The 27,806-nt window shown below is 36.4% G+C and overlaps 1 long non-coding RNA gene across 2 annotated transcripts in view; it reads right to left on the bottom strand.

The window, feature by feature from the left end:
• The window catches only part of LOC129042931 (uncharacterized), a 304,280-nt gene extending 282,198 nt beyond the window's left edge, over nucleotides 1–22,082 (bottom strand). For both annotated transcript variants that reach the window (XR_008504235.2, XR_008504234.2), the window contains exon 1: nucleotides 21,877–22,082. This is a non-coding gene — a long non-coding RNA (uncharacterized LOC129042931). The remainder of the gene's footprint in view (nucleotides 1–21,876) is intronic.
• Between the last annotated feature and the right edge of the window lie 5,724 nt (nucleotides 22,083–27,806).

Below are 27,806 nucleotides of genomic sequence, written 5' to 3'. Positions count from 1 at the left end.
CTATCATAATGTACTTGCTAAATGCATGCATTCGATATAAGAAAATTATGGTAATGTGACATTCCTACTACATGATGGAATATTCTTTTAGATAGTGAAACATATTAATAACACACAAGATAGAGTTCTTTTTGGTTTTTGACATTTAGATCCAAATTTTTCAAAGCTTGTCCTTATTACCTACGTATACAGTAAGTATAAACCACACCACACATACACACAAATACCTCTTAGCCTTTGCCTCAGTAGACTTTTACATAATCAACAGGTGATCACAATTTTCCAACCCCTTTTAAAGCAAAGTCTTTAAATTAAAGTAAATAAAAACAGACCAGGCAAGTTGGTTCATGCCTATAATCCCATCACTTTGAGAGGCCAAGGAGGGCAGATCACTTGAGGTCAGGAGTTTGAGATCAGCCTAGTCAACATGGTGAAACCCTGTCTCTACTAAAACTACAAAAAAATTAGCCAGCCATGATGGTGTGTACCTGTAATCCAAGCTACACTGGAGGCTGAGGCACAAGAATCACTTAAGCCCGGAAGGAGGAGGTTGCAGTTAGCCGAGATCACGCCACTGCATTCCAGCCTGGTGACAGAGTGAGCAGAGCAGAGTGAGACCCTGTTTCTCAAAAAAAAAAAAAAGCAAATAAAAACATAAAATATTTCTTGTAAAATGATGTGTACTAACACAATCTTTTGAGGTAAGCCTGTTCTCCCTTGTGATAAAAGTACTTTGGATGAAAGGTAGGTTAAAGAGCTACTCAAAGCATAAAACACTGTTGACTCCTACTAAATGTGCAAAGTAACATTTATTAGAGATCTGTATGTGTGTTTGTGTATATTTATATGCAGACTTGGCTATTATATATACATGTACATGTTTGTGACTAAAGTGAAATAATGTTCTAAGAAAGTCATTGTGAAAGTTTTGTATCACAATCTGAACTCTTTGAGAATGTCATGAATTCTTCAAATTCACTCCCCACAAGTAAGCCCATCTGCACACACATGCAGGATTTTGCATGTCATTGCAGGGACTCAATATGGCTCTGGAGTCTAATCACAAAACTCTGCAGCTGCTGCCTTCAAAATATTAAATCCAATACCCCTTCCAATTTTTTAACTATAATCTCATTTTTAGAATTGAAGTTTTCCATTTTTGAAGGCTAAGTTAAATAATATATCTCAAAATTCACTGCTTTTGATTCCAGGCATAGCTTATTATCAGTATCAGTCACACACAGGACACAGTTTCAGGTACTAAGGGCAGCAGTGCTGTGATTCAGTGACCTTATTGTCTTTGTAGATTGGTTTTAGATGCCATTGTTACTTTTTAAAAGAAAATGTAGAATTGCCTTATGTAAATAAATAATTTTTAAGTACTCATCATTAATATTTATTTGAAACTATAAAGAGACAGCTATGGTACAATGACATAGAGCCCCAACTTAGAAGTTAGACTACCTGGATTTGGATCTCATCTCTCCCAGTTACTAGGTTAATTGGTAAGTCACTTCACTTGTCAGTGCCTCAGTACCGTGTCTTCCAGCCATGAATAATAACAATCATAAGCATGTTAAGCATAAAGAAATACTCATAAAACACTTAAAACCAAGCCTGGAACTTACAAACATCAATGATGAGATCCTATTACTATTTGCAGTGTCTGTGTTTTAAGGTATTGATATAACTGCTGCTCTGTGTCTTCTTTCTGTTCATCTTCTGGATTTCCTTTTTTACATTTTATCACATATTATTGCTTTAATTTATAGATTATTAAAATTTCCACTTGTAGTGAGTGGAGTGAACAGGGATTTGTTTGTTTTGCCAAGTATCATGCCACCATGAAGGGAACATGAACTTGATATAATGATACTAATAATTAGCATTACTATAAGACAATATTCAACTACAAAATGTGGCAAGGTGAATTGCAGGTCATATGCTTATGTTTTCCCCAAAAAATAGATATATGTTTTATATCAAAACAAGAAAGACACTCTCAGTCAGAAAACGGTGATGTTTAAGTTTTCTTTAAGTGATTCTTGAATATGAGTCATTAGAAATGTTAATAATGCCTCACGCAATCATTTGATGATAGCTTGAAATTGGCTACTGGCTTTTGGTAATTGACTTACTATTACAAAAACTTCAAAAAAATGTTGCCTTGAATTTTGTTGCAGATTTCATATGATTGATTAGCACAATATGGAATACAATTATTCTAGTGCCAAACAATTTGGCTCAAAGAATAAACTAGGAGCATGGTGCAATAAAAACCAATCTATAAACTAGCTTTAATTTTCATTAAAAAAATTGGAAATGCCATGGTTTATAGCATAGGAGCACATATATTTTCCCAAAAAGTGGTATAAAGAGGGAACTACACTGGAAGATTAGAATATTATAACCAGTCACATCTTATTTTTCTTAGCAAGAAATCCGTTTTTCTAAATCTCAACTTAGCGCTTTCTACCATAAAACAAGGTGATTTGGCTAGGCTTGGATAGCAAATAGGACCCTGTATTAGTCCGTTTTCACACTGCTGTAAAGAACTATTTGAGACTGGGTAATTTATGAAGAAAAGAGGTTTAAGGACTCACAGTTCTGCATGGCTGGGGAGGCCTCAAGAAACTTACAATCGTGGCAGAGGGCGAATGGGAAGCAAGGCACATCTTCCCATGGCGACGCAGGTGAGAGAGAGAGAAGGGAGAGGTGCCATACACTTTTAAATAATCAGATTTCATGAGAACTCACTCACTATCATGAGAACAGAAAGGAAGGAAATCCTCCCCCACGATCCAATCACCTCCCACCGGGCCTCTCCCTTGACTCCTGGGGATTACAGTTTGACATGAGATTTGGTTGGGGACCCAGAGCCAAACCACATCAGGCCCAATGCCAGCCCTAAGCAATTAATGGTAACTTCCTGGAGCCCTGCTCTAAGACTTGTTATTAGACTCCCTCTCCATCTGGCTCTAGGGAGGAGGATGCCAGGGAAGAAAGTGGAAGCAGTAGTAGCCCACATGTCTTGTTTTTACTACTGTGGAACTATATAAATAAATAAGCTTCTTTGTACATCTTAAAAAAGTATTAATCTCTTATGGTTCCCATAAAGTAACTTATAACAATACTTCCTGGTATATCTTTTTCTGAAACTCATTTTTTAATAAATAAATTTGGCATTTACCTGAAATACATTTGACCTGATAAAGGAATAAGTACAATATAATTCAGTTTTTTAAAATACAATCTCTTTTTACACATAAAAAATCCATATTATCCAATATGACTTGGTTTATATCACATAAAAAATAAATGTTTTATGCTTAGAAAATTGTTTGCTTCACAAATTGACATCTGTTTCTCCATAAATAATAGAGCATAAATTAATGTGGGTTACAGATAGACTAGAAATGCTGCTGTCTTAGTAGCTTCTTGAGAAGACAGGCCATGTCTTAACTTTGGGTCCCTTCCTGGAGCCTGACACATAAATGATATTTAATAAACATGGACAAAATTACCCTATCTTACTGTATCCATTCAGTACATTATTCAGCTCAAACATTCATTGAATACTCATTTATTCAGCAGTGTTGGATGCTCACATAAAAGTTTTGATTTGGTTTTCTTCATTCAGTTATTTACCTCTTAAAGTCATTCTTATAGTTAAAAATTTATTTATAAAATATCTTGCCCATGTTGTGATCTAGCTGTTGGCTGTAGGACACAATGGAGTGAATCTTACGTTACAAGGCCATCTGGCCTCTAGCTCAATTTGCATCCTATTTTAGTACAGAGTACAGATTGGATTCCCCAAGATGCAGGCTTGAAGATGGAGATTAGTGTGCAAGAGGTTTATCAGCAAATGCCCTAGTGTTCATCTCTGTGAAAGAGAAAGCAAACAGCAATCCCACTCCTGGGTTTCTACCCAAAGAAAAAGAAGTCATCATATCAAAAAGATACCTGCATGTGCATGTTTATTGCAGCATGACTTACAATTGCAAAGATTTGGAATCAACCTAAGTGCCCATCACCTGATGAATGGATAAAGAAAATGTGGTATACATATATACATACATACACACACACACACACACACACACACACACACCATGGAATACTACTCAGCCATAAAAAGGAACAAAATAATGTCTTTTGCAGCAACTTGGATGGGACTGGAAGCCATTATCCTGAGTGAAGTAATTCAAGAATGAAAAACTAAATACCGCACATTCTCACTTATAAATGGGAGCTAAGCTATGGGTATGCAAAGACATACAGAGTGGTATAATGAACGATCAGATTTCATGAGAACTCACTCACTATCATGAGAACAGCAAGAAGGGACATCCTCCCCCATGATCCAATCACCTCCCACCAGGCCTCTCCCTTGACTCCTGGGGATTACAATTCGACATGAGATTTGGTTGGGGACACAGAGCCAAACCACATCAGGCCCGATGCCAGCCCTAAGCAATTAATGGTAGCTTCCTGGAGCCCTGCTCTAAGACTTGTTATTAGACTCCCTCTCCATCTGGCTCTAGGAAGACGGATGCCATGGAAGAAAGTGGAAGCAGTAATAGCCCACATGTCTTGTTTTTACTACTGTGGGATTATATAAATAAATTAGCTTCTTTGTAGATCTTCAAAAAGTATTAGAGATGCAGAAAAAGTATTGGAGACTCAGAAGTGGGGAGGTTAGGAGAGGGAGAGAGATAAAAAATTACCTATTGGGTGCAATATATGCTATATTTGAGTGATGGGTATAGTGAAAGCCCAGACTTCACCACTATACAATTCATCCATGTAACCAAAAACCACTTATAGCCCTAAAGCTATTGAAATTTAAAAAATTAAAAAATTAGAAAGAAAGGAAGGAAGCAGCCCTGGGAGAGGGAGAATATGAGCTGTGATGCAGTCTCAGTGGAGGTCTCAACTAGTTGTATGAGAAGTTCTGGAGCAGAAATAAAACTTGAGTTGCCTTAGATAGGGGCTAAGTTTCCCCCATGTTACTTATTAGACCTCTATCTCCTCAGAAAGGAAATGTGGCCTTGGGCCAAGAGCCTCTTTTTAGCACAAACAATCTGCTTCATGGGCTGGCACTGAAGCCTGTCCCAGGTAGCATTTGCAGCAGGAAAGGAAAAATGTGAAGGAGCTAGGGGCATGCATCACAGCATCTACCATAGTGAGTCAATATGCAGAGCAAGATCTCACCTTGTAGTGCCCTCAAGCTTATTAGGACAGTGGCTGGCACGTTGATAGCCAATCTCTTAACCAAGATCACTCTATCATTGCTGTTGTTCTCTCTTAGGGATTGTCTAAGCACAAGACAGCATAGTCAAAAGACCATCAAATCATATTTTCAGCCATAATTTCTGAGAATTCTAAGAAAAAAGTAACATCAGCCATTAAATAGTGTAACAATCAATTTGCTAGTCTTAGTGCAAACTGTGGCTTGCATCAGGCCACATTACAAAGGGGCAGGGAGGAGTAAGGACCAAATTTGAGCTTATGTTCAACTTAGCAAGCCTTGTCCTGGTGACAATCTGTGTCTGCACAGCGGAAGGGGTTGTCTTACTGCAATCTGGCTGCTACAGAGGCAGCATTTTCTAGCTTGTACAAAGGTGCTGTGTATTCTAGCAAGGGCTTGGTCCTTATTGCTTATTTTCACTTTCGTCTGAACACTGAACACATGTATACCCCATTTAATTCCTCTTCTTTTCTCTTTCAGATGCTAACAATGATCATGTTGGCAGTGGTGAAAGAATTCCATTTTTGTGCTATCAGCCTAATGGGTTGTATATTGTAAAGAATCACTATATTTAACATATATATACAAATCACATAATGGACTTATTTGTGCCACTACACAAAACAAACTAGAAGAAATATGATAGTGAAAATAAATATATTAATCAACTTAAGCACTCTGAATTATTGTTTGGTTTTTAGAACATCTTAAAATTTCCAATACTGAAATCCATAAAATTAAGAATGTATAAAGCAAAATTTTGCAGGAAAACATTAATATTATTTCTATTCATATTAAAAAGTAAACACTTTCATGAATTATACTAAATGTGTTCACATTTAATCATATTTATTGCCATAAATTTTAATCTGCATTTCCACTATTTGACATACTGCTGGCTGTATAAATAAATATAATACTAAGTAAATGATAATGATAACAAAAGATCCCTGAAATTTTTGAAGTTTTTATCTGTGTTCTCATTTGTTTACATATATGAAATTATACACAGAGACAACTCTTTTCCAGTTCTTCAGTTCAAATCAAAGAGTATTTAGGTAACAGTGCCACCTATTGCTATAAAGTTAAAGTAGCCCAATATATTATCATTCCCCTCTTGTTTGATCCTATAATTCTTATTTTTCTGACTCCTTCTGTCTGTTTCTAAGTTTTCATTTTAATTGCAAAGAAATAGATAATTTCAAGTGCTTTAAATATATGAATGCATTAATAAAAACTACGTTTAAAAAAATTTTATTGAAAAGTTTAAACATACTATGTTTGAAGAAGCAATATAAATATAAAATAATTTAGATCTGCTTTTTTGTTTGTTTTTGAAAACCAGCATTACAGTAAAGCATGCAGGAAATTTATGGTTTTAATTAAATTTTATATTATTATCTAGCATAAAGAATGTTTTATTTCACCTTTGACAAATTATACTAAAATATTTAAAAATAGATTATCAGAAAAAGAAAATCCAATTTTTTCTGTGATAGAAATTGTGAATTTCTTTTAAAAAATTGATTATAATATTAACTTGGTTTTACATAACAGTGCTATCTTTAAATTGCAGTAGTTGCATATTTTGTTTCTATTTTGTAATAATAGAGTTCAAAATTCACTATAAGCAAATATTCATATAAATTAATATCAAACATCTGTTTTCAATAAATTATACATGAATTTTTAATGTAACCAAGTTTTTAATATGTATATGAATAAAATATGTTAATTTACTTAACTAATTTTGAAAGACTACTGGATAATTTAGTTATATAAAATTACAGTTCTTAATTTTATATTAATTTTATATTGTGATATTTTCAATTCTTTATTGTATGTAGAAATAACTGCATATGGCTTTGTAAGTGATGAGGCTGTCTAAAAATGTAAAGGAAAGTTCTTGAATTATCCAGCAGCAAAGTCTCCAATGAAGTACAAGAAAAGTAGAATTTTCTTTATCTCCTTAAAAGGATTGTGATATAAAGTAACAATTGTAGAGCCTGGAATTTAAAAGATACTTTAGGTTAGGTTAGCAAAAAAAGAGTTGATTTTTAATATATGCTTCCCTGTCCTTAGGGATGATATCAAAAATCATGAATTTCTAAAACCTAATTATATAGATTATATGGTTTTTCAAATTACAATTACTGTAGGTTATATAAAATCATTGTAACTTAAACACAAAAGTCATTTCAATCTTTCAATTATATCTTTTAATTTTTATGTTAAATCACACTGAACTGTTTTGTTGATTGCATTTGTTTATATTAGAAATATTAATATCTTAAGATCATCTCAAATTGTGCTATTTAAATTCAAAATAAGCATTATGCGTGCCATGTAAAGTCTAACTATGCTGACCAATACTGAAGTAGTTTAATATCACTGAGTGACTAAATGCTTGTATAGTTGTGCATATGAAGACATTCAAATTTAGTGAAAATATGGCCAATTACATATTTAGGATAGCAGAAAATACATTGTTTTTTCATTCCTGGATCTTTAAATTATTTGTGCTGTGGGAAAAATGTAACAAAGTATCTTAGAGACCAGGAGTTTTGTTCACAGCTATATCCACACTATTTAGCACTGTTCTTGGCACATAGTACATGTTAAACAATTATTTATAAGAGGAAAAGAATAAATATGATTAAAAGTTGGCCTTAGAAAAATCAAAAACATTTTTTCTTAATTTTCCTCATATATAATTACTCTTATTTCGTGCAACTGATTATTTTAAACACAATTTTCAGAAATATGTTAACTGACTCTTATAAGACAATATGCATTTTGAGGTAAAGAAAAAAAATCGTAAAAGACCTGACTATAGTTTCAAAAATCCTTGTTTTACATAATCCAAAAAAAAATTAAAAATTATTGTCAATTGATATCTTCACAAACTTTTAAAAATGCCTCATTTTTGGAAAGTAACATTATATTTCAACTAAAAATAGAAACAAGTAAAATAAATAGAAAACATGGGCAAAGGGCCTTGAAAATGTTCCAGACAACTATTTATAATACACTAATCCAACTCTCTAATATGAAGCAATGCATAAAAGCCACTGCTTATATAAAACATGTATTATTGTCAATAAAAGTAAAGAACACTAATAATATATATCAAAAAGAAAAATAACTCGTTTGCTTGAGAAAAATAAGCTTACATTAGTGTATACAGCTGAACTTGATAATTATTAGAGTCTGAGTAATTTGGTTTATTTTGCACTGTGGAATTTAAAAACAAGTATTTTTTGTAAAGATCTTCAAGGACTTGAAAATTTAAATTTTGGAGTCATGGTCCTCTATATAAGATTATCATAAGGGTATAATCCAACCTGGAGTAAAGGTAGGGAGAGGTGCACAATTAGGTCTAATATTTAATTATTTGGCCTGACATCGCATCCCCCACATAATTTGCTAAGAATGCAGTCTAGGAATGCGAGTTAAAATGCAAAGATAAGATATACCCCAACAGCCAACATCATCAGTGCTTTAATATCTCGGCTTCACTAGATCATTGCTTTAAATGAGCATCAGAAAACCAATGGAGCTTTCGTCTCCACATTACCCTCTCCTCATAATCATTTTCAATTTATTTTTTTCTTGCATGTCATCATTTGAATGTAAATCTTTCTTTTTCTTTTCAATAAAATGAAATGATTAAGTAATTCTGCCTTTTGCATGATTAAAGATGACGGATAAGCTTGGGTGGATAAAAATCAAGGCTCCTAAACAGAATCTGTGCACCTCACATGTCAGAATCCTTCTAGCTTGCTCACTGTTAATGACAGGAAAAATTAGCATGTCTGTGGATAGCCTAGGAAGAATCAGAAGATAAGGAAACTATATCATTCTTTTTACCAAAATTTAAATCGCTTTCATTTTTTTACTGTAATTAATCTCCAGCATACAGAGTAGAAATTAAATTTATGTAAGTTCTAACCACAGTGTAGGTCGTATAAAATTTTAAAAGTCAGTTAGTTATTTAATAATTGTCTAGTAAGTACACAGCCATCAGCAAATATAGGATAGAGAGAAAAAAGTAACACAAGGACATTTACAGAATCATTGATGTCACAAAACATTGATTGTCATAATAGTACTGCTGTAACCATTTCTCCATAATGATTTAGGGAAAAAACACACACAAAAAAACTAATGATATTTACCACTTTATTTTTCACAACACCTTTATCTTGCATTTTTTTCATAGTATTCTTAAACCTATCTATCAGAAAGAGACTATTACAAGAAAATACATACATATTGTCATTGTTTCTAGATATAAGAACTGAAATGATGCCAAAAATTGGGCTTTTGGCCTAGCAAAAAAAAAAAAAAAGGAACATTTTTAAGGACTCATTCCTAGTTTCTTCATTCAATCTTAGTTTTATAAAATGAAAACCATTAGTTTCTAAGCAGAGGTCTGTGATCAGAGTAAAACTCCCACCACATGCACTTCGCCAACCAGGATCATACACTATTTCCTGACCGAAGTTTTGTAGACATCTGTATCATGGTGGCTCTGTGTTCCTTTTTTGACAGAAGAAATTACTATTCTTTGAGTCTTTCTTTTTCTGAGTATGTTCTGGATGGCAAAATTAGGGCCACAAAATGCTAATTTCTAACCTAACACCATGACAGCAATCACAGCCGTCACAAGGATAGAATAAAGAGAGCAATCTAACATCCAGGGATATGAGTTTCTCATCAGTGGCTGGCAGACTGCCGTGAAGGCTTACAGTAATCCCATTGGACAACCCTGGTTGATGAAGCCTGGGAACAGGCAGCCACAATGTACGGAGTTCACAATTGCAAGCATTTGTCCATAATTTAAAGCTATATGAGAAGTGGAGAGTATTCATCTGAACAACAAGCTGTAATTTTACTGGAGTAACATTTACACAGTTTTTAACCCATTAACTCCTTCTTTTCTCAGACACACTGTCGTCCTCGTTTTATAAAATACCTCTCTAAAAAGCAACATGCAAACACCTAACACAAGCTTATCTGTTAAGCTGTGAAAACCTGCCACAAGAATAAAAGCTTTTTGTTTGGAAACGGCACCAGTGAGTGACATTTCTAAATCTCAAACCTGGCAGTTTTTTGATAGTTTCCTCTTATGTGGTGCTTTCAGTAGTTGAAATTCATTTTTAGCATATCACAAGCATATCTTGGCTGGTATTTAGGTTTTTTTTTTCATTTTCATCTGTGCTGGGTATGACCATCTTTACTCCAGCCTGAGATATTACCAAAATATAATAATGCAAGTTACTAAAATTTTACCACTCACACAGAACTCTGTGTGTGTGTGTGTCTTCCCTGCTATGGTGCAGAAATATTGTAGACCTTTGCAACATATGGCTTACTACGGTTTATTTGCTTCTCTTATTACTTTAGAAATTAGACATCATTTCAAGAAAAAGAAACAATATGTTCTGCTATATCAAAAATACAGAATGAGAGTTATTAAGCGTACACAGCACTCCCCATTTTAAGAATGCTAGTGATTAAATTATCTGTAGATTATTTTGAGTAGAAGAACTGTCATTATCAAAAACTCAGAATTGGAAAGTTAAGGACACTTCATCTTCACACAAAATCTACCTTTTCCCCCCTCCTTCCTTCCCTTCATACTTTCTCCCCAATATTCTCACATGAATAAATATTACCACCACACTACATTTTTCTTCTTTTCCTGGATAAAAAGTTAAGATATTCATATATCATATTATCTCAAATATCTACCCTCCCTCCAGTATTCAAAGAAAATCTATTTTTATCTCTATAATAATGGTTGCTTCTCAACTCTGTTGCTCCTTACCCTCAGCTTACTCGTTCCATTTAAAACCACAGAAAAACCTTTGATAACCTATTACAAACTTTATACTTTAGTATTCAAGTCTAAGTTTCTTTCTCAAAAACTTCAATGAAGGCTACAGTAATTTTGCTTTCCTGCTAATTCAACCATTTTAATGACAGCAAACCTCCCACTTGAAATCAAGGTCTTTACCTATTATATGAGAGTAGCAGTAAACAGAAATAAGATCAGAAATTCTTTTAAGAATTAAACATACTGTTGGGGTAAAGATTTCGTTATCTACTATCTGCTGTTGCATTATGCAAATACAAGAACCCAAAAGATACACTGGCATTAAATTACAACAGACCTGGTATGCATAGATTCTCCCTCTTTCCTAAGCCAGCTGGCTCCTTTTGTGAAGCCATCACAGATGTTACACCACAGTGTTTATGATGCCAAAAAAGTTTATTATTTAAACATGATCTAGAGCCCTTAAGATTAGCCAAGTAGTACTGCTAGATGTCCATAATAATGGTGTTTCTATTCATTCAGCTATTCTCAAATTACCCTGTGGGATTTAGTCTTAAGCTTAAATTTCCAAAACCTGATTCTACTAAAGATAATCAATACATAATTGCATATTATCAAATGTAATTCCAACTCCTTATCTTACCACTCAACATTCCACTCTCTCTAATCTTTTAAAACTTTTTATTATAAAATAAAACACAGATTTGTAAAACCATGTCAGAAGCCCCTCCATGTGCTCCATCCCAATGCAGGCCCACTCTCCTCGCATTTTGTTTATGCTTTGATCATCTAACTGTGCATGCAACCCTAGTCACCATGATATGGACTTACCACAGTTTTAACTTGGTGCATCTTTTAAATCTTAAAAAAAAAAAAATTTAGATTCCCGTGGTCCATTTCTTTTCCATACAATTTTTCAGGTAAAGAATATACAACTCATAGTCTTTTAAAGAAACTACAAACATTTGACTTGAGTTTGTCAGACTAGATTTGCTGATAGCATACTCATGGTGCAATTTAATGTGTTCTTCTGTCTCCTATATTTCCTAAAAATTAGAATTTGTATCCAGAGACTTCATCAATCTCAGAAATGATCGCCTTCAAAATGTTTTCTTTATTAAGAGGCATAAAATGTCTTTTCTCTCTTATTGATATTCGCAGCTGGAATGCAAAATGCTTAAATCCATTCATTCATTGCTGATTGTGAAATAGTGATTTCCTAATTCTATCATTTTCTTTTCATTAATTGGCTGAAATAATTTTATAAATAGGCTTTATAGAGTGGAGTTTACCTACAGCTAGCCTCAGAAAACTGTCTTTTTTTCTCTAGGGAAGCCTGGATGTCTGCCTTTAACTCTTGACCAAGATAAGTACAGTGGCAGTTACGATGTTCGATTTAAACTCCAAAACTCCCGTGGGTGACCCCAAAGCTCCAGGGCTGGTTTGTTTACTGACGATTTTCAACTAACACAATGGGTTACACAGCCTGGATGATTGTGTGACCAGAAGGCCATAAAAGATTTTCTAGAAACTTCTACCTCGAGCTCTTCTAAAGCCAAAATTATTTGTACAGATCTTGATGCTTGAATAAGAGATGTATATCTGTGTTTGAATAAGAACCATATAGAGGTTGCATCTGAAAGTCTCATGGATCTCCAAATGCCTGTCTGAACTCTTTCTTTTGATGTACTATCCCCTTTGACTTTAAATAATAGTCTTAAATGAGTATATTCTGTGGAATCTTATGAGTCTTTTCAAATAGCCAAAATTAAGAAATATTTCCAGAGATACCACACACAAACCTATTAGTTTTTTATTCTATGATGCAGTGTTCATATAGAAAGGCATGTCAAATATTTATTTTCTCTGATTTAGCCAGTTTTCAAGATAATGAATTCGTTCCCTCAGTAGATAACCAATTATACATCTATATATATATACACGCGCGCACACACACACACACACACACACACACATACATATATACTAAACTTGTTAGTTTAAACATATTAAACAAGTGTAGATCAATTTCAATGTTTATTTTAATTAAATCTCAAATTGTCCCATTTACCCCCGTAGTCTTAGAGAGATTCTATGCTCTCTGGTATGCCAAGATGCCAGAGTCATCTTTTGCATTTCCTGCCCCTGACTTGGTGTATTTGTAAGGGTTCTCCAGAGAAACAGAACTAATATAATACTACATATATGTGTGTGTGTGTGTGTGTGTGTGTGTGTGTGTGTGTGTGTGTGTGTGTAGTATTTGTATCTACAGCTATCTATCTATAGATAGATAGATAGATGTAGATAGATAGATGTAGATATGTAGAAATAGATATATGAGAGGGAATTTATTAGAGGAATTGGCTCACACAATTATAAAGGCTAAGAAGTCCCATGATAGGCCATCCGCAAGCTGGAGAACCAGTGAAGCTGAAAGTGTGGCCCAGTTCAAGTCCAGAAGCCTCAGAACCAAGAAAGCTAATGGTGTATCTCTCAGTCTGAGGCCAAAGGCCCAAAAGCCCACCGTCCAAGTGTGAGTCCTGGAGTTCAAAAGCCAGAGAACTTGGAGTTCTTACCTCCAAAATGCCAGGAAAAGAAGGGGACCCTGGCTCTGGAAAAAGAGCAAGAATTCATCCTTCCTCTGCCTTTTTGTTCTCTGTGGGCCCCCAGTTCATTGAATGTTGCCCATCCACCTTGAGGGTGATATTTGCCACTCAGTCCACTTACTCACACATGCCAGTTTCCTGCAGAAACACCATCACAGAGACACTCAGAAATAATTCTTTACTAGCTATCTAGGTATCTGTTGACCCAGTCATGTTGACACGTAAAATTAACCATCACACATTGTATCAGCTATTACTGCAGAAGCACAATCTGGATGCTAGGGATGCTCATTGCTACTGGGTTAGTCATTGTCTCCAAGGCTTTTCAGTAAACAAAAGTAATAAGTAGATAAATATTTTAAAAATATTTTTGAGGTTGTACTTAAATTTTGAGTCAGGACTGTAGGGCACTTGCTTAACCTCTCTTATATGTTTTCTCCAGACTGAATACATAAGACACTCTAATGGATACTTAAGAAGGTTTATATTAAAAGGGGAGAAGTTACAAAGGTTTGAATATAGAGGAACCACAAAAGTTAGTACAGTAACACAGAGCTTGTTCCTGGTGAGCTATTTTCAACCCCAGGGACAAATAAATGAGAATGGGGACATAGTCACTGGAACCTAGAAGGATAAAGAGTTGTATAGAGTCATTCACCTTGTTAGGAAACACGAGCATGGTCAAGGGACCCAGCCAGTCTATGGGAAACTTGCAGAGAGTGAGCCAGGGAAATTAGTACTTACTCTGATCTTACTCTAATCCCTCCTTCTGATCTCTTTTTAGGGCTTTGCACTGGATAAATTCAAATAAAATCAGATGGAGTAGGAACCCTGCTTATGTAGTCTACAGAAGAGAGAGAGGGCAAATCTATATATACAAATGGAAGATATTTGTACTATCAACTCTATTTGATCCTCAGAATTTACCCGTGTCCTTTGTATTAGTCTGTTCTCACACTGCTAATAAAGACATACCTGAGACTGGGTAATTTATAAAGGAAGGAGGTTTAATTGACTCAGTTGAGCATGGCTGGAGAGGCCTCAGGAAATTTCCAATCATGGCGGAAGGGGAAGCTAACATATCCTTCTTCACATGGCGGAAGGAAGGAGAAGAATGAGAGCCAAGTGTAGGGGGAAGCCCCTTATAAAACCATAAGTTCTCATGAGAACTTACTAACTACCACAAGAATAGCATGGGGAAAACTGCCCCCATGATTCAGTATCCTCCCACCGGGTCCTTCTCATGACATATGAAGACTATGGGAACTACAGTTCAAGATGAAATTTGGGTGGGGATACAGCCAAACCATATCATCCTTCTACCATGTGAAAAGTTTACATCTCCAACACAGAGGATGCACAAAATCCCATCACATGTTATACCTTGGAGTCATAACAGTTTGGACATACAACCTACCACACAGACATACCTCAGAAATGCTTCTTTCTATAACACATTTTTCTCCTTTACCCTATGCCAGTACTTTGTCTGAATGGGGTACTTTACCTTGTAGGATAAATTCAAACTTTTTTCCTACAATTATTGAGTTCTTGTTTCTGTATTTATTTGGTTGAATGGCCTTCTATTGGACAACAATATTGAGGAAAGGAGTACTCAGAGATGCCTCAGCAGCATCATTAGATCCCAAAAGGATTCTTCTTTGCTCCCATTTCATAGCTGTAGGTCAATTCCTTTTCATTGTAATTGTAATCAATTACCATGCTCAGTAAAGTGACTGACATCTTTCTTGGGCTTCTGTTATTTCTTTTTATTTTTAAGGGTTCAAATGAAGAAGATATTTCACTAAATTTATTATTATTTTCTCTAGAAGACACTTTCTTCCATTGGGTACTGGGATTTCCAAACCTATCAATTCCAAGTTCATAGGGATAGGAACTCTGTTGATAAAATCCAGACAGATCAGCCTTAAGGGTCAGAAAGTAGAGTAGGAAAAAAATGGAGAATTGATGTAAATAAAAAACTAAAAGTATCTGGTAAAAGTCATGTTATACACATTGTTTTACAATCTGTTTTATATACTTACTATATTTGTCAACAACTATTCATCAAAGGCAATATTTCAATTGCTAAAAGGTATTCCATGACATGAATATGCCACAAACAATGTATTCAATTAGTAAATATTTAATCTCTTTATTTTCTCTTAGTTTTCTGCTATTGAAAAATTTGTGTGGAAATGTGCACAATGAATTATTTGCATGAGTTTGTAGCTATGTCTTGAATAGGTTTGTAAAAATACAATTGATAGTCCAAACAGCATGCATATTTTTAGTGCTTGGGGAATATTTTATGAAGTCCTTTCTAGAAAGATGGTACCACCTACACTACCTCTAACAATACTTTTTTTACACTCTAGCCAGTATTAGAAGCACAAGTAAATCTTGATTAAAAGTGTGGGCTCTGATTTCAGATTTCTTGGCATCAAAACCTGACTCCACTACTTATTAGACATATGACTTAACCTGTCTTAGCCTCAAAGTCCTCTACACAGAGATGGTAGTTATGGTATCTACTTATAGGTTTTCTAGAAATATTAAGCAGGATACTGAATGTTTAAAATAGTGTCTAACATAGGGAAGGCACTCAATAAATGTCAGCTAAATAACAGTGGGTTTTATAACCTTAAAAATACAAATTTTTCAATTTCATAAGTACAAAAGTTTATCATTGTTTTAACTTGAACTTTTTAAAATAATCAACTTGATTTTTTAAATTTCCTTACTAATTATTTAGGTTTATGCTTTGCACATGCTATTTATATTTTGGTGGTGTTTATTTTAATTATCAAGGAAGACATCTCCACATTAGAGATAGTTTGTTTATTATATATTTTAAAAATTATTCTCAGGCTATCATTCGGATTTTAATTGTCTTTGTAATGATTTTAACATATAAACATTTTCACATTGTGGGTTGTTGATTCTATCATTTTTTAATGATTTCTGACTTTGTCATCACTCTTGACCTTCCACAACCCAAAATTACACAAATAATCTTCATAATCTTCTAGTACTTGGATCATTTCATTTTTTGCACCTATATTTTTAATACTTCTGCAGTTTGTTTAGATGTAAGTTGTGAAGTAAATAATCTAAATATCATTTCCCCAAAATAACAAAGGCCTACACTAAGATACATTTTGTATAATATATTATCATATTGCTGACTAAAATAGCGTTTTTATTGTATATAAAATTGTTTATGTAAATATAGGTATAACTTAGGACTTCCTATTGTTGCAACCATATGTCTGTAGCTTTCTAATATATATGAATATATAATAAGGTAAAAATTCCTTTTAACTCTTATTTTTAACAATGTAATTAACTATTTTGTAAAACAGCATAATTTAAATGTAGGTAGGCCATAACTCTTTTAAGGTTCTGGGAATCAATTTCTTAAAATTTAACAAATATTTTAAAGATAATAAAATAAAAATAGTAGACTTTATTGGATGTATTCCGGATAAATATTATTTATGAAAATTCATTTTCTTTTGCTTGTGTATGTGTATTATATGTTTGTATAAACTGGATCACAATTCTAAATATGCCTCATACTATAGGTCACAATCCAAAAAAATTTAAAGCCACTGCTATAATATAAATGCTTCCAAATAATACTAAAATAATTTTTTAAAGTTTCAATCAGTCCCCTTACCAAGATTTTTCTACTGGGATTTTCACTGGCATGATATTAAGTGTCACCATCTTTACTTTCCATTTTAAAAGGCAATTTTGTCCAAAGTAGTCTGCAGACTGAATCCATTTGTGTGACATTTTAGTATTTTTCAATGTGTTAAAGAAATCTAATTTGGAACTAATATGGATTTGTCTTCTGTAATTTTTTTCTCTGCATCTCTCAGAATTTTATTCAGTATTTGGCAAAGTAACATTTACTGAAATTGAATTTACAGCTTCCTTTTGTATCAAGAAACACCTATCACATTGGCATGTGGGTGAGAGCCATTTCCCATGTCAAATGAGTGAGTATCATAATCTACCCTGATACATTTTTTCTCCTAGAGTTTAAAAAGCAACTGGAATATAACTGAACTGAACTAACACAGAAATACTGAAAAATATTTTGTCCACACTAAGAAATTGAAGAAGTATGGCTTTTATATGTTGCCTGGCTTTTATAGAAATTTGTGATAGGAAAGCAGCAATAATATTAAAATCTATTATAAAGTAAAATGAGCATTTATAAATTGCCTAAGAGTTAAATACATATATATGTATGTATATATATATGTGTGTCTGTGTGTTTTATATATGTGTATATATATGTATATATAGTTTATCATTCTTGATAGTACTCCTGCCAACATCAAAGCTTCAGAGCAGCTGTATTAGCCAGGGTTCTCTAGAGGGACAGAACTAACAGGATAGATATATGTATATAAAGGGGAATTTATTAAGTAGTATTAACTCACACACAGGGTCCTACAATAGGCCATCTGCAAGCTGAGGAGCAAGGAAGCCAGTCTGAGTCACAAAACTGAAGAACTTGGAGACTGAATTTCGAGGGCAGGAAGCCCTTGGGATAAAGATGTAGACTGGGAGACGGGGCAATTTACAAAAGAAAGAGGTTTAATGGACTTACAGTTACACATGGCTGGGGAAGCCTCACAATCATGGTGGAAGGCAAGGAGAAGCAAATCACATCTTATGTGGATGGCAGCAGGCAAAGAGAGAGAGTTTGTGCAGGGAAACTCCCACTTTTAAAACCATCAGATCTCATGAGACTTATTCACTATCATGAGGACACATGGGAAAGACCCACCCCCATGACTCAATTACCTCCCACCACGTTCTTCCCACAACACCTGGAAATTGTGGGAGACATAATTCCAGATGAGATTTGGGTGGGGATACAACCAAACCAAATCAGCAGCATTTAAGATGTGACCAGGACCGTGCTATGAGCTCCACATGCATTATCTTATTTAAATCCATTCCATGAGGTTTAAATCTTCATTGCACAAAGGATGTAACTGACACATGTGAGTTAAAAAACTCACCCAATGACACAAAGCTGGTATTAACACATCCAATAGTGGATGTTGAAGATGCTGATTCTAAACACTATACATGCTGCCCAATGGGCAGAAAAGAGGTGCTTTCTTTCGAGTCCAGAGTCCCTTATGGTGCTCAATGTTCTCATCGGGTGAAGTGGATCCTGACTCTTTCCCACCCTGACAGTCTCATTTTGCAACAGTTGCCCCAGCTCCCTTCACTCTAGGCATAATGGCTTTTTCTCTTTGATTTTGAATTCATATTTTTATTCATATCACTTTTGGAGAGAATAAATGATTCATTTACTTGGACTTCATATACAGGACAAAGCAAGATAAGTTGAATGTTTTCATTGTTCACTTTGGTGGAAAAAATATGCTTTTAGTAAAATCAACTTAAGAAACAGCTTGAATTGCAAGATAATACTGCTTCTATAAGTAATTGCTTATGTGGTTGTCCTATTCATAGTGGAAGAGCTATGATTTATGAACATTTTTATTTAAAGTATAATCTTGGATTTATTCCAAATAATTGTCATCTTTGAAATGTTGTCAACCTGGGCTAGCCACAGGGATACCAGAATTAAAGTACTATATCAGCTCACCACATGGTCCACCCATTGGGCTCAAGTACATTTTTATCCGTCTCTCTTTTATCACATATTTCCTTACTTCACATTTATATTTAATCCATTGACTTCAGTGATTTCTTTTATACCAGAGAGCATGTAAAACACAGAAGAAAATGAGTAGACATATTCACTTAGCAGGGGCTTTCTTCCCGGCTCTCTCTCTCTTTCTTGCTGAAACTCCATTAGGCAAAAGTGCCCCTGGTATTAATCTAAGATGATTAGCTGTGAAGTGGAACATAAAGGCAAGCCTGAGGTGGAGTCATCTGAGAGTGGGAAGATACTTTAGAGCAAAGGGATCAAGAAGAACATGACTTTAAGAGACAAACTTTCCAATAGTACTAGGAGCTGGAAGTAATGTTAGCTACAGCTGCAAACCAAATGGGAGTCTATATACATACACACACACACATACACACACATATACATTTATACAAGTGTATATATTCACCAGTGTGGAGATTATAACTAGCCTTCCATTAGCTTCCATTAGCAGTGCATATAGCCTAGAGAGCAATGTCAGTATATTTCAGTTTAGCTTTTCCCCCCTTTCTCTTTGCTATTTTTAAAAACTGTTTTAATCTCCCAACCTCTTTTCTCCTATTCCCTTCCCCATCGTATTTCTATTCCACACCATTAATGTAGGTTAGATGCAGCACTGCTTACCAAATATACCAGGTGTTCTCCTAAATAATCCATCCTCCCTTGCGATTACATTAGGCTGTGAGACTAGTTCCAGTCAATACTAATTTATCAGAAATTACTTGTTTCACTTCTAGGCTAAATGCTTAACAGCTAGTGTGCTACCTCCCTGGGGAGAAGGCAACATTATATCATGTGGGGAATCTGGATCCCTGAGTCACCAGGTGGAATAACAGCTTCATCGACTGACACCAGACTTCCCATGAATAATTATCAAAAGTTGTGTATTAACCTACTGAGATTCTGAGGTTAATTTGTTCCTATAGCATAATCTATTTTATACATTAAGATATATTTTACACTAATGTATACAGTGGTACTTACTACAAATGTGCCAATTAACTGGAAAGAAAACGCAGGCTATACATTAGGAGACCAGGATTTTGCTGCTATCCCTTCTACATTTCTTCAAATAATATGTATGGAGTGGCTACAATATTTTAAGAATTGTTTCAGATATGCCCTGGGAATGATGAATAAGCCAGATAAGATTCCCCAGGAGGGGGTCAGAGAAAAAGAAGTAAACAAATAAATAAGTCAAGTAATTCAGAGTTCGTAAGTGCTGTAACAGCAATGCCATTATTACATGAGAGGGGTGACAGAGGAGACTATTTAGTTAAGAAAGGCTTCCTTGCCTTGGAGTTAGGACAGGAATGAAACAAAGGAGCTACCCTAAGTTTTACAGAGAGGGGTCTTTGATTATAAATATTTTACTGCTTTAAGGAATAGAAAGAAGTCCAAGGTGATTGAACATCAAAGCATAGTGAACCTGGGAAGACTGGTACTAGATGAGTCCAGAGAGCAATACACAGCGTCTTGAGTCCATGATAAGGATTTGCAATTTTACTCTAAATTCTATGAGGAAATATTAGAGAAATTTAAATAGGAAACTGTCTTAATCCCATTTACATAAGATTATTCTGGGCATGGTGCAGAGAATGGATATATTTTTAATGCAGAACTGACCAGACTCACTAATAAATTAGATGTGCAAGGTGAACAAACAAAGAAACCAAAAATAACTCCTCTATTCAGACCTGCACCATTGAGTGTGTGGTGTACTTTTTGATAAAATGGAGAAGGCTGGGAGAAGAACTTGCTTTTCAATGGGGTTTGTGATGTTGATTGGACATTCAAGCGGCATCATTTAATAGTAAATTAGAAAAAAAAATACCCGATCACAGTGTAAAAGTTATAGTAAAAATAAAATTTGGAAATCTATTTATAGAAATGTTATTTAATGGCATTGAATTGAGTAAGGTCACTTAAAGAGCTTAAACAGATAAGAGGTGTGGTCTGAGAATACACTTCTGAGATCATCCAGCATCTGGCAATTCAGAGTCTTAATTATTCAATCTCTCACTCCCCCTCAAAGCAGATTGCTCTAAGCAGCCAAAAACTTTGTCTTGAGGGGACCTATAAGGAATGATTCTAGTGAAAATTTGAGGTATGATGGTAAGCTGTTGGGAGAGACGAAATCAGTAAGAGAATACTTTTGGAAAATCCATAAACCACACTGCTTAGGTGGTTGATTACTCTGTATATCTGCAGTCTTAACCTAATTATGCACCAGTCATCAAACACAGATAATCCTCATCAAATGGCTTGGCACAGGCATAGTACTGAGAATACAACTATAAATTTGAAATAAATTTTTACTCTGTGTCCATTTTCTCACTGTTATAAATACCCAAGAGTGAGTAATTTATAAAGGAAAGAGGTTCAATTGACTCACAGTTCCACATGGCTGGGAGGCCTCGGAAAACATACAATCATGGCAGAAGGCAAAGGGGAAGCAAGGTACCTTCTTCACATGGTGGTAAGAGGTGACAGTGTGCTGACAGTCCTCCAGCCCTCGCTGGCTCTGGGCGCCTCCTCTGCCTGGGCTACCACTTTGGCGGCACTTGAGGAGCCCTTCAGCCCACCGCTGCACTGTGCGAACCCCTTTCTAGGCTGGCCAAGGCCAGAGCCAGCTCCCTCAGCTTGCAGGGAGGTGTGGAGGGAGAGGCGCCAGCGGGAAACGGGGCTGCGCGCGGCGCGCTTCCGGGCTAGCTGGAGTTCCGGGTGGGCGTGGGCTTGGCGGGCGCCGCACTCGGAGCAGCCTGCGGGCCCTGCCAGCCCCGGGCAATGAGGGGCTTAGCACCCGGGCCAGCAGCTGTGGAGGGCGTACTGGGTCCCCCAGCAGTGCCAGCCCACCGGCGCTGTGCTTGATTTCTCACCGGGCCTTAGCTGCCTTCCCTGGGGGCAGGGCTTGGGACCTGCAGCCCGCCATGCCTGAGCCTCCCACCCGCTCCATGGGCTCCCGTGCAGCCGGAGCCTCCCAGATGAGGGCGGTTCCCTGCTCCACGGCGCCCAGTCACATCAACCACCCAAGGGCTGAGGAGTGCGGGCACACGGCGCGGGACTGGCAGGCAGCTGCACCTGCAGCCCCAGTGCGGGATCCACTGAGTGAAGCCAGCTGGGCTCCTGAGTCTGGTGGGGACGTGGAGAACCTTTATGTCTAGCCCAGGGATTGTAAATACACCAATCAGCACTCTGTATCTAGCTCAAGGTTTGTAAACACACCAATCAGCACCCTGTGTCTAGCTCAGAGTTTGTGAATGCACCAATCGACACTCTGTATCTAGCTGCTCTGGTGGGGCCTTGGACAACCTTTGTGTCATACTCTGTATCTAACTAATCTGATGGGGAGGTGGAGAACCTTTATATCTAGCTCAGGGATTGTAAACACACCAATCAGCGCCCTGTCAAAACAGACCACTCGGCTCTACCAATCAGCAGGATGTGGGTGGGGCCAGATAAGAGAATAAAAGCAGGCTGCCCCAGCCAGCAGTGGCAACCCGCTCAGGTCCCCTTCCATACTGTGGAAGCTTGTTCTTTCGCTCTTTGCAATAAATCTTGCTACTACTCACTCTTTGGGTCCACACTGCTTTTATCAGATGTAACACTCACCGCGAAGATCTGCAGCTTCAGTCCTGAGCCAGTGAGACCACAAACCCACCAGAAGAAAGAAACTCCGAACACATCCGAACATCAGAAGGAACAAACTCCAGACGTGCCACTTCAAGAGCTGTAACACTCACCGCGAGGGTCCACGGCTTCATTCTTGAAGTCAGTGAGACCAAGAACCCACTAATTCCGGACACAGTGGCAGGAGAGAGAAGTGCAAGCAGGGGAAAGTCCAGGCGCTTATAAAACCATCGGATCTTGTGAGAACTCACTCACTATCATGAAAACAGCAGGGGGAAACCACCCCTATGATTCAGTCACTTCCCACCGGGTTGCTCACTCACCACCTGGGGATTACAATTCAAGACGAGATTTGGGTGGGGACACAAAGCCTAACCATATCACCCTCCCACAAATCTTCATTGGGTTTCCATGAATCGCCCACTAGCAAAATAGTCACTTAGTTAGTCAAAGAAGTAATAAGAGGGCCACAGAACTGAGTAACGTACTGAGAGTGATCTGACCTAGTTTGTTATATGGCTTGGGGACATCACTCAAATTTTCTGTGTGTGTTTTGAAGCAAGTGCTTTGAAATGACCAGTAGCAGTAGTTCCAATTGACATCTTTGTGGCCTGTACTCACAGGCAAACCACACCCATTGCTCACCAGGTAACATAGGTATAGTTTTTATAGACATCAGGGACAGGGGCAGAAGATATCTTGAAGAAATAATGATGTTCAGCTCTTGAAAAACTCCTAATGAATTCCAGAATGTCAGCCACAGCTTCTTTCTACAGCACAGAAAACACTGTGTTCAGAGAAATTAGAGGAAAATGTGAAATAAAATGCCTGTAACAGTCTTAATTAGCAACCTCCTGAAGGATCTTAATAAGAAGCAATTGTCTGAAGAGGAGAAAAATTATTCACTCAATTTGTGTTGGTAGTGTCCTACGTATCACTAGTAACTCTTGTAGATATAGTTAGCAAAAGTCAGCTAATAGGATGGACATGCACTGTTTGATTCATCATGAGCTATCTTAATGCCACAGAATGAGTGCCACTACCATTGGACTGTTGTGAGAAATAATGTTGCTATTATAAATTTGAGGAGGAATTTAAGAGAGGCAGAAGGTGAAAGAGTACAAAGGAACAATGAATCTCTATCTTAGGTGAAGCCTTAGCTCTAGTACTTCAGCAGTGCTCAGGCCCACAAGAAATTTACAATCGTATTCATTGCTTCTTCTTCAAAGCTTCTCCCATCCCAAACGTGAAGAAATACGTGTCTAATTTACTTAATTATTAACTCTCCATCAGCTCTGTCATATCCTTTTTTATTTTCCAGTTAGACATCTACCCCTGACAATCTCTATTCCTTTTTGTTTTTCTACCATGAAGTAAAGTGAAACATTGGATAATTTTAAGTACAGCCGAGTGTGTATTATTAGATGTGGGATATTTGAAAAGGCAAGGTAATACCCAGGCTCATCCTGAGAAAAATAGTATATCCAGTCTTTTATCTCACATGTATATTTGGCCTTTTACTAAATTTTGCCTGTACTCTTTCTTTATTTTTTTCTTTCTTTCTCTTTCCTTCCTTCCTTCTTTCCTCTTTCTTTCTCTTTCCTTCCTTCCTTCTTTCCTCTTTCTTTTCCTCTTTCTCTTTTTATTATTATTATTATTATTATTATACTTTAGGTTTTATGGTACATGTGTGCAATGTGCAGGTTAGTTACATATGTATACATGTGCCATGCTGGTGTGCTGCACCCACTACCTCGTCATCTAGCATTAGGTCTATCTCCCAATGCTATCCCTCCCCCCTCCCCACAACAGTCCCTGAAGTGTGATGTTCCCCTTCCTGTGTCCATGTGTTCTCATTGTTCAATTCCCACCTATGAGTGAGAATATGCGGTGTTTGGTTTTTTGTTCTTGCGATAGTTTACTGAGAATGATGATTTCCAATTTCATCCATGTCCCTACAAAGGACATGAACTCATCATTTTTTATGGCTGCATAGTATTCCATGGTGTATATGTGCCACATTTTGTTAATCCAGTCTATCATTGTTGGACATTTGGGTTAGTTCCAAGTCTTTGCTATTGTCAATAATGCCGCAATAAACATAATTGTGCATGTGTCTTTATAGCAGCATGATTTATAGTCCTTTGGGTATATACCCAGTAATGGGATGGCTGGGTCGAAAGGAATTTCTAGTTCTAGATCCCTGAGGAATCGCCACACTGACTTCCACAAGGGTTGAACTAGTTTACAGTCCCACCAACAGTGTAAAAGTGTTCCTATTTCTCCACATCCTCTCCAGCACCTGTTGTTTCCTGACTTTTTAATGATTGCCATTCTAACTGGTGTGAGATGGTATCTCATTGTGGTTTTGATTTGCATTTCTCTGATGGCCAGTGATGGTGAGCATTTTTTCATGTGTTTTTTTGGCTGCATAAATGTCTTCTTTGGAGAAGTGTCTGTTCATGTCCTTTGCCCACTTTTTGATGGGGTTGTTTGTTTTTTTCTTGTAAATTTGTTGGAGTTCATTGTAGATTCTGGATATTAGCCCTTTGTCAGATGAGTAGGTTGCGAACATTTTCTCGCATTTTGTAGGTTGCCTGTTCACTCTGATGGTAGTTTCCTTTGCTGTGCAGAAGCTCTTTAGTTTAATTAGATCCCATTTGTCAATTTTGGCTTTTGTTGCCTTTGCTTTTGGTGTTTTAGACATGGAGTCCTTGCCCATGCCTATGTCCTGAATGGTAATGCCTAGGTTTTCTTCTAGGGTTTTTATGGTTTTAGGTCTAACATTTAAGTCTTTAATCCATCTTGAATTGATTTTTGTATAAGGTGTAAGGAAGGGATCCAGTTTCAGCCTTCTACATATGGCTAGCCAGTTTTCTGAGCACCTTTTATTAAATAGGGAATCCTTTCCCCATTTCTTGTTTTTCTCAGGTTTGTCAAAGATCAGATAGTTGTAGATATGTGGCATTATTTCTGACGGCTCTGTTCTGTTCCATTGATCTATATCTCTGCTTTTGTACCAGTACCATGCTCTTTTGGTTACTGTAGCCTTGTAGTATAGTTTGAAGTCAGGTAGCATGATGCCTCCAGCTTTGTTCTTTTGGCTTAGGATTGATTGGCAATGTGGGCTCTTTTTTGGTTCCATATGAACTTTAAAGTAGTTTTTTCCAATTCTGTGAAGAAAGTCATTGGTAGCTTGATTGGGTTGGCATTGAATCTGTAAATTACCTTGGGAAGGATGGCCATTTTCATGATATTGATTCTTCCTACCCATGAGCATGGAATGTTCTTCCATTTGTTTGTATGCTTTTTCATTTCCTTGAGCAGTGGTTTGTAGTTCTCCTTGAAGAGGTCCTTCACATCCCTTGTAAGTTGGATTCCTAGGTATTTTATTCTCTTTGAAGCAATTGTGAATGGGAGTTCACTCATGATTTGGCTCTCTGTTTGTCTGTTATTGATGTATAAGAATGCTTGTGAATTTTGTACATTGATTTTGTATCCTGAGACTTTGCTGAAGTTGCTTATCAGCTTAAGGAGATTTTGGGCTGAGACAATGGGGTTTTCTAGATATACAATCATGTCATCTGCAAACAGGGACAATTTGACTTCCTCTTTTCCTAATTGAATACCCTTTATTTCCTTCTCCTGCCTAATTTCCCTGGCCAGAACTTCCAACATTATGTTGAATAGAAGTGGTGAGAGAGGGCATCCCTGTCTTGTGCCAGTTTTCAAAGTGAATGCTTCCAGTTTTTGCCCATTCAGTATGATATTGGCTGTGGGTTTGTCATAGATAGCTCTTATTATTTTGAGATACGTCCCATCAATACCTAATTGATTGAGAGTTTTTAGCATGAAGGGTTGTTGAATTTTGTCAAAGGACTTTTCTGCATCTATTGAGATAATCATGTGGTTTTTGTCTTTGGTTCTGTTTATATGCTGGATTACATTTATTGATTTGCGTATATTCAACCAGCCTTGCATCCCAGGGATGAAGCCCACTTGATCATGGTGGATAAGCTTTTTGATGTGCTGCTGGATTCGGTTTGCCAGTATTTTATTGAGGATTTTTGCATCAATGTTCATCAAGGATATTGGTCTAAAATTCTCTTTTTTTGTTGTGTCTCTGCCAGGCTTTGGTATCAGGATGATACTGGCCTCATAAAATGAGTTAGGGAGGATTCCCTCTTTTTCTATTGATTGAAATAGTTTCAGAAGGAATGGTACCAGTTCCTCCTTGTACCTCTGGTAGAATTTGGCTGTGAACCCATCTGGTTCTGGACTTTTTTTGGTTGGTAAGCTATTGATTATTGCCACAATTTCAGCTCCTGTTATTGGTCTATTCAGAGATTCAACTTCTTCCTGGTTTAGTCTTGGGAGGGTGTATGTGTTGAGGAATTTATCCATTTCTTCTAGATTTTCTAGTTTATTTGCATAGAGGTGTTTGTAGTATTCTCTGATGGTAGTTTGTATTCCTGTGGGATCGGTGGTGATATCCCCTTTATCATTTTTTTATTGCATCTATTTGATTCTTCTCTCTTTTTTTCTTTATTAATCTTGCTAGCGGTCTATCAATTTTGTTGATCCTTTCAAAAAACCAGCTCATGGATTCATTAATTTTTTGAAGGGTTTTTTGTGTCTCTATTTCCTTCAGTTCTGCTCTGATTTTAGTCATTTCTTGCCTTCTGCTAGCTTTTGAATGTGTTTGCTCTTGCTTTTCTAGTTCTTTTAATTGTGATGTTAGGGTTTCAATTTTGGATCTTTCCT

This window comes from Pongo pygmaeus, chromosome 7 (genome assembly GCF_028885625.2).
Source record: "Pongo pygmaeus isolate AG05252 chromosome 7, NHGRI_mPonPyg2-v2.0_pri, whole genome shotgun sequence".
Lineage (NCBI taxonomy): Eukaryota > Metazoa > Chordata > Mammalia > Primates > Hominidae > Pongo > Pongo pygmaeus.
The sequence above is the reverse complement of the archived record's forward strand: the minus strand, read 5'-3'. Positions and strand labels throughout refer to the sequence as shown.